Source organism: Lepidothrix coronata, unplaced genomic scaffold (assembly GCF_001604755.1).
Source record: "Lepidothrix coronata isolate B3197 unplaced genomic scaffold, Lepidothrix_coronata-1.0 Scaffold12, whole genome shotgun sequence".
Lineage (NCBI taxonomy): Eukaryota > Metazoa > Chordata > Aves > Passeriformes > Pipridae > Lepidothrix > Lepidothrix coronata.
Genome location: NW_016690192.1, coordinates 4,653,659 through 4,663,598, shown reverse-complemented (window position 1 = coordinate 4,663,598; position 9,940 = coordinate 4,653,659). Strand labels below are relative to the sequence as shown.

At 40.4% G+C, this 9,940-nt stretch overlaps 1 long non-coding RNA gene across 4 annotated transcripts; it reads right to left on the bottom strand.

The window, feature by feature from the left end:
• Positions 1-7,640: 7,640 nt before the first annotated feature.
• LOC108492850 lies at positions 7,641-9,795 on the bottom strand. Of its 4 annotated transcripts, none has more exons than XR_001873259.1 (3): positions 8,904-9,795; positions 8,248-8,776; positions 7,641-7,955 (listed from the first exon to the last, which is right to left on the bottom strand). It is a non-coding gene; the product is annotated as an uncharacterized LOC108492850 (long non-coding RNA). The 4 variants fall into 4 exon arrangements; XR_001873260.1 differs by having other exon boundaries at positions 7,641-8,776; positions 8,904-9,006; positions 9,544-9,795; XR_001873257.1 differs by having other exon boundaries at positions 7,641-8,776.
• Positions 9,796-9,940: the final 145 nt, after the last annotated feature.

Genomic DNA, 9,940 nt, shown 5'->3' with positions numbered 1-9,940 from the left:
AGCTCATACGGGAAAGGTTTGGAGCTCAGAGCAAAGCTGTTCTGTCCAGTGCATGTAAACTGCTGGCCAACGAGGACATCCCGGGGCAGGAGCTGTACCCGGGGGTGGAGTTGTCCCCTTCAGTTGTTCTTACACACCCTCTGCTTTAGTCTCCTTCAGAAATGATCCAGTGGTGCTCATGGCAGGGATGTGGGGATGTAGGCCAGTATTTTCCACACACATTTCAGAGAGTCCTGGCTGTGGGATGGATCACTGGGTACACGGTATAAGGGATTTGTTTGCATGGACAACCCCAGTGATCCTGGAGATGCCCACAGATGCCTTTCGCCAGCCATGTTCCTACCCCAGATCTGATCCACGTGTGTTGGTTCCAGCTCCATGAGCCAGGCTGACTCTGGCTCTGCTGGAGAAACTGGCTCTGCTGTGCAGTGCTGAGCCCTGAGATGGGGTGTGGAGGGAGAAGAGACACCCTGGAGGTGGACAGTGCACCCCAAAAGTGTGGTGTGGCACAGCTGTGCACCCCAACATCTGCACAGGGAGGGGACTGTGCTCTGCACCCCTGAGGAGGTGAGAGTTGGGGGGGGACTTTATCCTCACAGAGCCGGCACATGGGAAGGAGCTGGTGGTTTAACATCCCATAATCATGTTTGATGCTGGACAAAGTATTTAATGGCCCAGATTAAAGCATTGGGGTTGTTTAATTGGAAATGTCTTGCTGTTTTACACAGACCTAGTGCCCTATTTTTATGAGATTTAGAAATGTGCTGAGAAATTGTTTCCATGGAAGCAGAGATCACTAAAGAAATAATGCACATTTCCTACAGGATTATTCCCTTTGCAGCCTGCTGTTCTAAATAATTAACTCTTCTACTGCTATTACAGCTTAGCATGGACTAAAAGAAATAATACTTTTTTTAGTGTCATAGAAGCATTACATATCTATATAAATATATAGATATTTATATATAGGTATATAGATATTTCTAAAAACTCTTGTCTTTAAGCCTGTTCCTTCCTTATTTACAGAGGGGAAAATTCACCAGTAAAAAAAAAATGTCAGTGGAAAAGTGTACTTTTATTCTGAAAAATATTTCACATTTGACATTTGAATAATGTGAAATAAAATAAAGATATGAGGATACAGGTGACCATTAAATGGATTTTGACTTAGAAGGAGGGATGTGAAATTAAAAAAATGAAAGGCAGATTATTGTAATGTAGGTAAGTGAATGAATTAAAAATAGGAAAAGAGTTACTAAACTATTATAGCTACTATAGTTACTAAACTATTATCATCAATATGACAAACTGACTTAACCTGATAATTTTAATAATTGTAGCTATAGATCTCAGTTATTTTCTAAGAAAGGTAACTACTGTTATTTTTATGTGAAGGAATATTCAGGTTGTGTCCTTCTCCAGTGGCAGAGGGGATTTTCATTGTATTTACACCTGGAGCTCTGATTTTCCACCTATTCTGAGTTATAAACACTCTCTGGCAGGCAGGGTCCTTCCCAGGGTTCAGGCAGACCCAGTCCCTGAGTCCAAGGAGCCCAGCAGGCCTGGACTGGAAGCAGAGCAGCCTCAGGTCACCAGTACGTAGGTGGAAGGAGGTGACTGCAGGTGGGTGTGAGAGCAGTGCACACACTGCTCTGTGGTCCCAAAATAATGATTTATAAAGAGGCTGACAGGGCCTGACAAATCAGATGAATGGGACTCAATGCAAACTGGAAAATGTGTTTCCACTGCTGCCAAAACACATGGAAATGGTAATTCAGGCTTTGTAGATCATTAAGACACTTGGGAGTTGCTGGAGTGTGTTGTGAAAGGCATTACTCAAAGTTCAGGCTGAAAATTTCTTAGAAATGACAAACTTTGTAAGGGTAACACAAGCATGGAAATCAGCATCCCTACTGCTGCCTTGGGATGAGCATGTGCCAAAGGAAAGGGGGGAGAGAAGCTTTCTGTGCTGGAAGATGAGGCTGCGCTCCCGTGCTCTCCAAGCAGGAGAGCAGCCATCAACCTCCTGAATTGGCAGCTGCTCCAGGCAGCAAACATCAGACTCCAAAAGGCTTTAGTTTATAAATCTGTGGAAGTAGAAAGTCCGTAAGTGGTAAGAGTTTAGACAGTAGAAGAATAGGGATGCTCTGTGATGAAAGATGCAGGAAAAACCACGATAGAAGTGGAGCAGTAGGATTTCTTCCAACAGAAATGGGAGAACCTCCTTAGATATCCATTTACATGTAGTCCATGCAAAGTCTAAAGAAGGAAAAGGGGAAGCTGCTTGTCTTTATAACAGAAAGCCAAAGTAGGAGCTTGTCTTTTGTCTGTTCCCTGTTGTTTGCTCATCAAGGAGGAGGGAGAGGAGGCAGCTGGAGGCAGGTGCCGCTCCCTGAGAAATAGGATTTGGATTTTTTTTCCTTTCTACAGGAATTTATACAGTGACTGTTCTCAATTATTCTAGTTTAGTAAGAATGAATTTTTTGGTATAAGTGAATTTGGGAGTCAGTTACCTAAATATTTTAAATCAGTCCTACTTTAGAGGGTAAGAAAACTGTTGCAGTTGTCTATTTAATATAACACAGAATGCTTTCACTCCTGCTGCAGGCCTGGCTCAGCTTGCTTAAATACTTAAATACTCTGTGGGGTTCTTACTGAAATTCAAATAATTGCCTCGGCATATTTGGGTTATATTGCTGCTTTTCTGTTGGTAGACTTCTTTTAAAATGTGCTTTGCTTTTTGTTGTTGGTAGTTTTCTTTAAGTTTCTGGAACTTTTTTAATCAACAAATAATTTCATAAATATTACTAAATAACCAAATAAGGTTGTGATAAGACACTCCACAGCACCAGAGGCTTTTATACAGAGTCATTTGTTAGGAAACATCCCAGGTGTTGTGTTGCTTCCAAGAGCGGAGATCCCAAGTTCCCGAGTTTGTATTCAGGCAGCACAGTGAGCTATTCCCACTTGTGCTCTTTAATAAGGGTCTGACACTCCTAGTCAGCAAAGATCCCTTGATCCCAATGCAAGTGTAAGTTAACCTTGGTGTTCTGCCCACATTCCAGCTCTGGTAATAGCTTTCTGTCTACCTAAATTCCCTGGGCAATTTTAATGGGAGGAGATATTTTTCAGTGTTGTACAGCTTCACAGAAACACTACACAATGCTCCAGGACAAACTGAAAAAGAGCTTTATTCCAACAGAGCTGTGGGGGGAATTTAAGAGCAGAGAGTAATTACTGAAGTTGGAACTTGGCCAAGGCACTACAACCGGACCCCTTTGCTACCTACTCATCTGCTGCATTCCTCATTCAGGAGGTCATATCCATGAGGAAAGACTTCTTAAAGAAAATAATGTTGATTGTTAAGTGTTGATACATTGGCAGTTCCATTCTCTGTGCTGGGTATGGATGTCTAAATCCCATCCCTCCAACCTGCTTCTGTGCCCACTCCACCCAGACACTGCAGCTGGGTCTGTTCTTCTCTTCCCTGCATTAGTTTCAGTGTTACAAGTTTGTAATTCTAGTAATAATCAGGGAATGTGCTACTACAATTTAATGGCAAACCATTAAATATGCAGCCCTGGTTCTACTGAATGAATAGGACATCAAGGAAAATGGGAAAGGTCTTGATTCTCTTCCTGCCTTTGTTTATAGATGCTGTTGGGTAATATTTTTTGGCTCAGCATAAACTCTTTCAATTTTCTCACTCTTGTTCACTTACCTGTTGAAAACTTTGGGTTTTGGATACACAGAATGGGGCTGATGCATCCCATTTCCCCAAAATAAGCTTTTTATGCAATTGCAGCAGCAGTATTAATACATTCACAAAGTTTTGGAGCAGGGTCTATAATTTATCAGGTGCCTTATGACAACACATCCCAGCTGGTTGGTTGTCAGTCAGGAATATTCACTTGTACTCATAGAAGATGAAGTGAGAATTTGAGATCTAGGCTGAATTTTCCCATGTCATAAGAAAATTCAGAACTTAGCCTAACTCCACAAAGTTTTGCAATCAGCCATTTATAAAACAGATTAAATTAAAAATCTAGAGCTGAGCAGCCCTCAGTGCTGAAGAAATGTGGGATGAGAATAAAAAGTTTTGGAGTGCATTGCTTAACCATTTCTTAACTTATGCAGAGCTGATCAAAGCCACGTGTTTGAGAGGCTGGAGCTGTCCTTCCATCAGGGATCATGGGATGTGCAGTCTTTTCTGGGGATCTACTGTGGCTTTCAACAGTCTTTTAAAATCACTGCATTTTTCTCTTTTCTGTCATGAGAAAAGAAATATTAATTTAAAAGTGAATGATGAGATTTTATATTAGAATATAAACATGTAGGCATAATTTTCATTAGGAGAGGCAAAAGTGACTGATTGTTGAAAACATCATAACAGGTAACAGTGTCTGCATCTTTTTTTGGGTCCTGCTTTTCTTTTTAGAAGCTGAGATTGAGAAGAGAGGCTGTTGTGGTGCCATTCATGTTTTTATTAATCATGAAAGGACTGGCCCATGCAAGCCATGTGTTGTGGTCAGGTATTTCCTTGCTAGTCCTGAGCCTGCTGCTCAGGGACTGGCAATGCACCAGGGTCATTTAATAGGAGGGAGAAGGTGTCTGCAATTAATCATAGAATGGGAAGATTAATTGCAGCACTGAGCTCGGAGAACCTCTCCTTGGACTAGATCATTCTCTTGACTAAGGCTTTGTAAAGCTACTGTAGGATCTGGACTTGAATAAACCAAACAGATCCACTGCTCCTGCTGAGCACTCACTTCTCTCCTCCTTGTCATGCCACCTCCCATGTGACATCTCTTTTACTCATGGTAGATGTTGTATTTTACTGTAAACAGTCCATCATGTTCAGCCTGTTTGAATTTCTGACCTCTCTTGAAGTTCTCATTGGAAAGGAGACAATGAACCCCTTGGCAGCTTTCAATTTGAAAAATCAAAAAGTTTTTTATTATTCAAATGTAGAGATTTTTAACTCTGAAATTTCTAGTTCTCCTTTTCCTGATTACATCATCATCATGTTCTAATTGCATGTTTTCTCACTGTATTTAAGTGATCAGGCTCTGTTCCCTTTGCAGTGGGTTCTGTGGGTGGTAGGAGAGGGTGCCCTTGTGCTATTACCTCCCTGGGTTATTTAATGGAGGATATGCTTGCTGTAACCATGCTAGAGCTGGCTGTTGCCTAAATTATGTTCTGCAATTCCAACTGCTGAAGGGCTGGCTTGAAAAGCTCAAATTAAACATAGGTAGAGAAAAAAAATCCTGTCTCTGTGCTACAGCTCTGAGGAGGCCAGTGCTGCCCTTCCTGTACAGCCCTGCTGCCCTTGTGCAACTGCACAAAAGGGACTTCTGGCCTTTGCTTTTAACTCAAACTTCTTTAACCACTCCAGATCTGAGGACAGTGCCAGAAGCAATGCCAGCACTACAGCAAGGAAATGAAAGATAAGGATTAAAACCCTTTTAAACTCTGTTCTCTCTACTCCCCCTGGTAAATATATTCCTGCTTATATATCCAAATACATATTCTCAAATTCTTTGACACAAAATCCCCGTGTTAGTTTGTGACTGGTGTGAGTTGACAACTGTCTGCTCCACACCCACATTTAAAAGCACACCCATTACTCCGGGTTGGAGCAGGGAAGCCCCAGGGGAAGCTTTGTGGCAGCAGATCCTCCACTACTCTGACCAGCCCGCAGCTTCCAGCTCTTATCAGTGGTAAAATAGCCAAACCTGCCACTGTTTTGGAACAACAAAGAATCCTCTTCTTGTCTCATCATCCCCCGTTTAAAGATAATCTCTTAGGGATGTTTAGACTGGAATTATGGCCAGATTAGGTTGATGATGTGAATTGTAATGCCTTCCTTGTAAACACTCCCAAGGCCACTCTTGTTTTGATGGTAAAACAGTGGGGTCTGTGATGTTACTGACAACTGGAGACAAGATCCCCCCAATAGTCCTTAAAATGTTTAAACCTTGGAGGATCACCTTAGAGAAAGCCAAACCAATTTCTATTGCTTGCATATCAAAGCCAGTTTTTCAGAGAACAGTTAAAGAAATCACAGATTGGCCCTTCCTCCACTTCTCCTTAATTGGGCCAGTTAATGCCATTAAACAGATGTCTTCCTCGTGCAGGTATAATTATCCTTTCCAAAGCATTTTCACTGATTTGCCTCAGGCTTTTAAGCACTGCAATTACTCTCTCTTTTTTTTTTTTAATGCTAAAATTAATCTTAAGCCATTACAATTGCTATCAAAGCAGGAAAAATCAACTTCCCGAACTTTTACAATTATTACTCAGCAGTTCTAACAAAATTCCTCATACCAGGCCCTATCTAGTTAAAATTTCATCCATAACAGGCAGCCTGACAAGATCCACATCTCATTTTCCTGATGATCCCTAGTTAGTCCCTGAGGGATAACACTCCAGCCCTACTCCAGTACCAATCAAGCACCACAGAACAATTAGGGAGAGTTTGTTTTATCTAAATGAAAGACTGAGTTATGAAAATGTGAATTGCTAATTTTCCACTGAGGTTTTTCCATATGGGCCCAACAGTACTGGTGGCACCCAACCAGTCCGGTCTGTTGAGTTTTCTTTTTCCCCTCCCATCTTCATGTGCTCTTTTGCTGTTGTTGGAAATAAGATACTTTATAACTGTCTCAATTCTGAAGGACTCAAGCAAAATCTCTCAAGTATAGACAGTTAATTCATGCTCCCTTTTTTTCTGTCACTCCAAATACATTTGGCATTTTAGGCAGCAAGTAGAAGAATTCTGTGTTATTTACTATTTCACTGATGTTTTATGCAGGTCAGCTGCTTTAAAAGCAGTTTACAAATTATTTGCAGTATAAGAAGCGAGGAGAATAGAAATTAAGTGACAGATTCTCAGAATTTCTGCCAGTTTTGCAACTATTAAGCATCCAAGCTTCTCCTGAGTCTTGCATTAAAATGTTGTGAAATAGCAAGCAAAGAAAAGAGCACTCCTTATTTACAACCTCTTCACACATGTTTTGAAATTAAATTTAGTACTGAATTTTATAACAAGTTTTAGACAGTTTTGCAGTAAATTTCTGGTTGGGTCAGTAACTTCATCTTCTGGATTTTAAATCTACTTTTTTTTTTTTTTAACATCAACAACATAGATAACAAGCAGAAATAGTTATTACCCATTCAATTTTTAAATAGGAATTGGTGTCTCAGTGGGGAAGGGGAGGGCAAGGGACAGTTAGTACACAATACAACAGGGGGATCAAGACAGGAACTTCTAGTGAACAGAATTTGGAAAAATCTTGGCATTTAGGAGAAGTGTTGCCTGGGTGAGGTCCTGAGATTTCAAATGGCCAAACAGGCTAAGTGGCATTAACTCCAATTTCTGACTTGCAGAAGATGATGGAGTGCATTGTTTCTGCCAAGGTTTTAGCTCAGTACCTGTGAGCAGAAATGAATTACACTGAAACTTGAATGACAAAGGCATCGATTAATACTTAGTTTTTCCTTGGATTTTTATAGAATTCAAATATTTTATTATTTTATATTAAGTTTTTTCATTTGCAGTTGAAAACTATGTATTTTAACCGACATCTTTTAATAGTGATGAACAAAACTGGTAGCAGGAAGACTTCAGTACCAAATACCCAAATATATAGAAAAATAGCCTTTATTTTTAATTTAAACTGGTTTTCATTGCTTTTATTCAGTTTGACATTTGCTTGTGTGAATAATTTCATATATAAACAAAATATCATTCAGTTCAGCACAACTACTTACACAGAGAGATAAAGAAATACTAATGGACACAACTACACAGGAAAATTGTACCTGTTAAAGTGTTAATTGTTTAACTGTACTTAGGAAATCACTTATGACCTCTAAGTAGGTCTTATGAAGTCTTAAGGACTGAAAACTTGCTTTCTGGTCTTCTTCAGAAATGGGAACCACAGTCTTTTTTTCTAGGAGAGATGAGGTTTGTAAGTAAAATCTCAGCTACAAAACAAATCTTAACTTACTCTCTTTATCACAGAATATTTTATTTTCTCAGGAAAAAAATGGTTATGTGCATATAAATTCATTAAAATTCAAGAGAAGCCACGGTATAAATTACTAGTTAGAACGTGTTTTTTTTTCACAACATGTCTATTTAGAGAAAAACACTTTATAACTCTCCAATTGCTCAACTGTTTACCAGATTTTCATCTAAGATATATTTAGTGTTGGTATTTGATAGAGATATCCTATAATTACCTGTGCTGTATTTGCTGCTTGTCTCTTTGAAGTTTTAATTGTAAGCGATGCCACTTTAGAAAAGCAGAATGCAGAACACAACTTTTATCCCCATCCTTGCACACTCAAAACATCCATTGTGTTTAACAGGAATTCAGGCGAGTCAGGAATGCAGAAATAGCTCCTGTACCCTCTGTGCAGACAGTTAAACAATGCAGTTGGAGAAACAAGTAATAGGAAAAAGAAATATGCCAAGAAATAATACATAACAATATGTTTTCAGCAGACTTGATATAAAGTGGAGACTCTAAGGTGGAAAAATGACATTTGCTCCACAGAAGAAATGGTAGAAAGCCCTAATGCTTGGCTTAGGAACTGAGAATTCTAGATAAAGAAGACAAAAAGAGCAAGCAAATACAAAGTCTAATAAGGATATTAATGAGGGTTTCCATCTCAGTTCTTTATTTCTTGACAGCTGGGACACACACAAGCCTTAGGTTAGACAAAGTGCTTTTCTGCTGCTACAGCTCAGCTGGTTTTGTGATTGGAGCTGACAGTCACAAAAATTAATGCCATGTTATTGACTGACAGATTTTACTGTTCATGCCTCTTATGACAATGGAGGCTGAGCAGATCTTAAAGGAATTGTGTCTGATGAAAACAGATTTTCTACTTACCATTAAATGAAGTTTCTTTCTGGCCTGGACTCCAGTATCTGTTCACTACATATTTTCATAGGCAGTGGACATCAGTGCTTAAGAACTGTCACAGCAGAGGGCTCTGCAGATAAAAAGGGATGGACTAATGAGTCTCAACAAACACTGAACAATACTTCACTGTGTTCACAGAGAGGACATGACTGTGAAAGGCAAAGATTTGTGTTTCTTTACTTTTCACAACCACAGCACCTCTGTTTACATGGAAAGCACTAAGACTTGTGTGTAGCCTGGGCTGCCCTGTCATTACCATACGTCCCAGTACATCACTCTGGCTCCGGATGCTTAACCAGTCAGGACTCAGGGCTGTGAGGTTGTTGCCCTCAAAATCGGATTTGTAACCAGGTGTGCAACAAGCCAATAATGACACTCTAGAGAGAGATGCTGATTATTTATCTCAGAGCTGCACAAGGCTGGGTGCTCAGTGGTGTTCCATGAATCAAGCACGGCCACTGGACTTTTCACACTATTATTTACAGGCAGAAATCCAGAGTTACTAACTTTCCAAGCACAGCCCCTGTATTATGATTGATTAGGAATTTCCATACAAGTTACATAACCCCAGTGAACTTCTACACATGCTCAGGAGAAGGGTCTTGACCTGGGCAGGGGTCTTTTTGACCTGTAGGCGTGATTTTTAGTACTACAATGAGCACAGTTCAGCTGTAGGATACATGGACTGTATTTTGCCAAGTTAGCAATGTGTGCCTAGATATACATCATCATCTTTGATTTACTGCATCCTTGTAGCTTGTTAGTTCCTGGATGTCCTTAACTAGGGGATGCTGGCTGCTGCCTGTTCCGCTGATTTAGGCTCGAAAGCAGACGAAGATCCTACATCAAAGAACACCCTGATTTATGGCAATTTTGATATACTAAATTTTTGGCAACAAGGTGACGCCGCAACACCGCGGGCAAAGCCAGGGTTAAGGCGCTCAGCAGAGCGGGCTCCGCGCCTCACGAGGGGCAGCCCCGCTCCCCGCGCCCACACAAAATGG